Source organism: Delphinus delphis, chromosome 1, assembly GCF_949987515.2.
Source record: "Delphinus delphis chromosome 1, mDelDel1.2, whole genome shotgun sequence".
Lineage (NCBI taxonomy): Eukaryota > Metazoa > Chordata > Mammalia > Artiodactyla > Delphinidae > Delphinus > Delphinus delphis.
Genome location: NC_082683.1, coordinates 142,519,234 through 142,525,233, shown reverse-complemented (window position 1 = coordinate 142,525,233; position 6,000 = coordinate 142,519,234). Strand labels below are relative to the sequence as shown.

The following is a 6,000-nucleotide window of genomic DNA, read 5'->3' as shown; positions in this document are numbered from 1 at the left end:
AAGGCCCTAGAATAGATGACACAATTTTAAAAAGATCATAATGTAAATCGAGGATTTACATTACCTAATTTCATGACTTACTATAAGACCTACGGTAATCAAGACAGTGTGATACAGATGTAAAGATAGACATATAGATCAGCAGAACAGAATAGAGAGGCAAAAATATATCCATATTTGTATATTCAACTAATTTTCAACAAAGGTGCTTTCAATGAAGGAAGGATAACCTTTTCAACAAATTGTGGTAGAATAACTGGATCTCTATATGGGAAAACGTAAATGTTAACCCTAACTTCACACCATACACAAAAATAAACTCAAAATGAATCATGAACTTAAATGTAAAAGCTCAAATTATATAATTTCCAGAAGAAAACAGAAGAAACAGTCTTTGCAAATTTGGGATAAGGGATTTATCAAAAAAAAAAGCATGATGTGTAAAGGAGAAAATTGAATAGGTTCCATCAAAATCAAATGTTTCTGCTTTTCAAAAGACATCATCAAGAAATTGAAAAGACAAGCAATGGACATATATCTGACAAAGGCTTTGTATCCAGAATATATGGGAAATCATACGAAGACCAACTTAATAAAAACATAGGCAAAATATTTTAATAGATACTTCACAAGATATACAACTAAATAATAAGCATGTCAAAAGATGCTCAATGTCGTTAGTCATCAGAGAAATGCAAATTAAATCCAGTGTGAAATACACACACCAATTAGAATGGCATAAAGACTGACTACCACATGTTGGTGAAGATGTGGATCAGAGATAGAACACTCATGCATTGTGGCAATGTGAAGTACACAACCACTTCGGAAAAGACTGAGGATGTTTCTTAAAAGGTTAAACATCCATGGTAACTAGACTTATTGTGGTGATCATTTTGAAATGTGTAGAAATATCGAATCACTACATTGTGTAACAGGAACTGCTTCACAAAAATAGGATGTTGGAAATGGAAGCAGGCTTTTCAGTGCTTTTGTGGCAATCTCAGGATATTCCGCCTTGACTTTAATCCAGAACGTATGAAGATTTGAAGTTGTCTCAAACATATATTTTTTTACGTTTATTTATTTTATTTATTTTTATATTTGGCTGTGTTGGGTCTTCGTGCTGCACAAGGGCTTTCTTTAGTTGTGGTTAGCAGGGGCTACACTTTGTTGCGATGCGCGGGCTTCTCATTGCGGTGGCTTCTCTTGTTATGGATCACGGGCTCTAAGCGCACGGGCTTCAGTAGTTGTGGCTCGCGGGCTCTAGAGCACAGGCTCAGTGGTTGTGGCGCACGGGCTTAGTTGCTCTGCGGCATGTGGGATCTTCCCAGACCAGGGCTTGAACCTGTGTCCCCTGCGTTGGCAGGCGGATTCTTAACCACCGCGCCACCAGGGAGGCCCTGTCTCAAACATATTTTTAAGGCCACCGTCATTTGCGATCTCAAGCAGTTGATCCTCTTCTAGGACGGACAAAGTCGATTCACCTGGCTTATTCACAAATGGGTCACGGATCCATTCCTTCCCAGTTCGGGGGTCTTTTGTGGTTGGGAAGTAACGCTCAAAGTCTTTTGAAAGCTGAGATAGCTGATCATGCACCAGCTGGGAGAAAGAAGGCCCTGGCTCAGTCTCTTTCAAAATCTCTGCTAATGTTTGAAACATGTCAAAAATCCCAGTGTGCACTCATCGCCCCCAGAATTCCAGTTTGGCTTTTTTTTTTTTTTTTTCCAGTTTGGCTTTGAATGAAGCCACTTTATCTGCCGACTTGAACACAGTTGTCGTTCTCCCCTGAAGTGACAGATTGAGTTCATTGAGCAGGTTGAATATGTCACACAAGTAAGCAAGTTTTGTGACCCATTCTGTGTCACTGAAATGTGCTGCCAGTGGTGACTCTTTCTAAAAGAAATCTCTAGAGCAGCTCTCATAACTCAAAAACTCTGGCCAGTGAGCTACCCTTAGAAAGCCATCTCACTTCTGTGTCTAAGAGAAGACGTGTGCGCTCTGTGTCCGTCTCCTCACAGAGCTGCGCAAATAGACGTGAGCTAAGGGCATGTATTTTAATACATGATAATATTAATTGATAATAATATTGATAATTGTTCATCATCAACTTAATCACATCCTGCAAAACGCTGTTAAGTTCAGTTGACATTTTTCGGCTAGCCAGCATTTCTCTGTGGATGACACAGTCTGTAGACTCACATTCAGAGGCGACCTCTTTGACCCGAGTAGTGAAACCAGAAGGCCGTCCAGTCATGGCAGCTGCTCCGTCCATGCATATACTGACACAAAATGACCAATTCAGTGTTCCTGATATGTAATCATTCAAGGACTTGAATAATTCTGCAGCTGTGGTGTTAGTTGGCAACAAAAGTGCGCATAACATATCCTCATGCACATCCTCCTGAAAAATATATCGCACAAAAACAAACACTGTTGCCTTGTTGTCAACATCGGTAGACTTGTCAACCTGGATTGCGTACCACGGTGACTCATTAATCCTCTCTAACAATTGTGCCTCAGTATCCTCTGCTATTTCATCAGTTCCTCTAGTTATGGTGCTAGCCAAAAACAAAGCTGGGGAAAAATAGAGGCAGGGGAAGGGAATCATAAAATTTAAGTCACAGAAATATCACTGAAGTTGCTACAATAGTCTCCATCACATAATTCCCTTGTCCAAGAAGTGAATGTATTTCTTTATTATTTATTATAGAATAGTGTAGCACAAAGCTTGGCTATACAGTGGTCGCTAATAGACATCTGCTTAGTAATGAATGAAAGAATAGTAACTGCAAATATCTCATTCAAACCTTGAGAATCCTCTATTACACGTCTTTCTAGTTCTGTTTTCCTTAGGCAGCTAATACATAGTCGAATAATTACCCTGGGAAGCAACATAGTTGGAATTGTTGTTGGCGTCAGAATTTGGTTCAAATCCCCAAACAGCCAGATACTAGACTGATAAGGAAGAGTGTCTCATAAAATTCTCTTCCCTTACCTGCTCCCTCCTCTCTCCCTGGGGCTTCAAGGAGACTGGAGAACAAGGCTGGCAGTTTTACTTCCCAAGATAATTTCTCCAGCTGGCAGTTTTACTTCCCAAGATAATTTTATTTTTAAGTTCTATGTGTAAAATTACTAGGGAGTTACTAGGGATGCAAAGATGAATTTAAAAAGATTTTAATCTACAGGATTTTCTGAGTCTGAAGGGGAGGCAGACGTAAACATAGATATCTATATGTATAACTATATTTATCTACCCATCTATTATAAGACACGGCAAAAATCCTAAGAGTATAAACCAAGCTCTAGGAAAGGCCTAGGAAATTATTATTTCTAAGGGGTGGGTGGGAATAGCGAAATTTTAAGAAGAAAGTGGCATTTGAATGGTGTACTGAAGGATGAGCAGAATTTCAGTGAAAGGTAAGGGGCTGCAAGAACGGTCTAATAAAAGATAAAGAGAGGAAGACAGAAAGATTGGAATCTATTGAGGAAGACAACAGCATCAGAGATATATTAACTTAACAATTCATTGTTTTGCTCCTGCCTTTAGCTTATTTTTAGTTGAGAGAAATAAAACGGGTACATAAATACCCACAATACTAGTGAGCTTCATAGAAAAGGAGAGGTTGCATCCTGTTTCGACGATTTTTTTGGCTACAGTGTTCTCCCCTGGAATCCCAGCTAACAGATGTTCAGAATCACCTCTTTAGAATATGATCAATAGAGAACAGCAGTTAAGAGTGAGATCCTGCATGTTCTAGATTCAATTTCAAATGACTTAGCTTCTATGTGCTTCAGTTAACTTTTAAATAAAAATAAGAATATTTTCCTCAAAGAATTGTTAAGAACGACACGGGATGAAGAACACATGGCAGCACAGTACTTAGTATTTATGTCCTAAGTTATATATTTAATAAATAAGTAGATATGTGTGTACAGTATTGAGTTTTCACCAGACAGCACACTCCAGCGGGCTGCAGCCGATAGGCCTCACCCTCCTAATCAGTCTGCCCATTCCCTGGCTTTTGCGGAAAGAGCGGTTCATAACGCCTCCCAGCCTCAGCTAAAGCACGTGGACTCCGCCTCCCCACAACAACAAAACACCCTGTAGCACCAGCACCGGCCGCTCTGCTCCTGTGGCTTGATTTTTTTTTTTTTTTTTGGTGGCTTGATTTTTAAATCCATCCGAAAGGACCAATCAAAGGCGGCATTCCGAGTGCGCGGAAGCGGATTGGCTGACAGCTGATGACAGTGACCAATAGGCTTTGAGATGAGTTTGGTCTGGGCCGGAAGCGAGCGAATCGAAAACGGGTGGCGGTCGCGGGCAGTTTGAGTTGGAATCTGTGCTCGAGCCCGCGGCGGCTGTACTAGGGCCCGACTCTCTGAGTCGGGTTTTTCCCGACTCTGCCAGCAAGGTGAGCGTTCTGCTTGGGTCCCGGCTCTGGCGGCGGGAGTGAGGGAGCTGTTGGCCTTCTGCAGGGGTTTACTGGGCGGGGATGCCTGTGGAATCGCCCTCCTAGGCACTGAAGGTGCAGCGGGCCGCCGCCTCTTCCCTTCTGACGGAACTGGGGAATCGGCCCCGGGCCAAGTTCTTTGTGGTGTCGGCCCCCCTCTGCTCCTGGTAAAAATGGGCTCGCACTAGTGTCCGGAGGCCCTGCTCGGTCACGGGCTTGCCCTTTGGAGGATCAGTTTCCTCCTTTGTAAGGTAAAAGACTTGGGAGATCAGCAGGTATTTACTAGCAGCCTTCCGCGCCTATTTGAAATTTGGACATCGGTCCTTTGTTGCGTGGAGAAAATGCAAACTTTAGTTTTGAGGGTTTTGATCCGGGCAGCAGGTTGGTGTGCCTATTGTTAGTTGCGAGAGCATTTCTCTCACGCCTTCCACGTTCATTTGGCTGCGCCTGTGTTCCTGGCTCCGCTATGGGATGAGGACTCAGAAATAAATGACTTTGAGCCTGGTCTAGAGGAGCAGGAAGAGTTTTCATTCACAGGCTCCGAGGTGGCACTTTAGGCGGGAACTTGGGTTTCTTGGTGGAGATGGGGAATTCTGATAAAGGGAAAGCGCAAAACGGGCCTGCCGTGCCGGGGGTGGGCGAGTCACAAGGTCACAAAAGAGCTTCCTCGGGCACTTTCTGGGGTTGAGTGATTCGGGCATGGAGAGTGTCCTCCCCACGGTTAAGACAGAAACAGCATTTTCTGGAAGGAGGATAGTCCTGCAGATCTTTTTTGCAGGAACCTCGATATCCAGGGCTTTTCTACATCACCCACCCCCGCCCCCCTCTCCCATCCCTTTGCCCCTCACATCTTTGAGGATTGCATTTTTTGTCCTTTTCTCCCAGTGGCTCCATAGAGATTGTTGAATGGTTGATGCCTTAATCTGTCAAAGTCCCCTCTAATCAAAATTAGCTTGGGTCTGGTGATTGCTTTAACCATTTATTTGTTGCTGTGTCTTAGACTTTGGAAATGGAAAAGCATTTAACTTGCCAGTCTTCCTTCTGTTTATTTCCATCATCTCTATCATCTTTTTAAATTGCTCCTTTTAATATTTTGTTCGCTATGGTGTATGGATGTCATGATTTCAGTGGCTGGCAGAATTGTTTAGGAGTTGTAGTTGTGTGCCTCTGAGGTATGCTATACCCACCCGTGAACCCCTGAATGAGCAAGCTAGTTTGGAATAGAAGGAGTAGCCTATTGGGGCAGTGTAAATTGTCCTTTGTTGGTGGAGCGAGCGGCATGAGACTCCTTTAAGTAGTTTTTGGGTAAATGGGAATGGAGTTTAAGATGTTGTGTTCAAAGAACTAAAAGGGTGGGGTGGGAGGTGAGAATGGCAGAGAAAACAGCTCTCCAAGGCTTGATACTAAAGTATGTGTTTTCCGAGACCCTTCCTTCTCTTTTAATATTTGGAAAAAGTTTTATTATACTTAGTACTTTCATCAACTATTTATTAATCTGATAAAAAATGTCATTGATAAAGTCGACTGAAACAAAACGCTAAAAATG

General features: G+C 42.5%; 1 protein-coding gene across 1 annotated transcript in view; it reads left to right on the top strand.

The window, feature by feature from the left end:
- Nucleotides 1–4,180: 4,180 nt before the first annotated feature.
- Nucleotides 4,181–6,000, top strand: part of CENPF (centromere protein F) — a 61,281-nt gene continuing 59,461 nt past the window's right edge. Inside the window, exon 1 of the mRNA XM_059994829.1 lies at nucleotides 4,181–4,415. The gene's annotated coding sequence lies outside the window, so the exon portion shown is untranslated. The remainder of the gene's footprint in view (nucleotides 4,416–6,000) is intronic.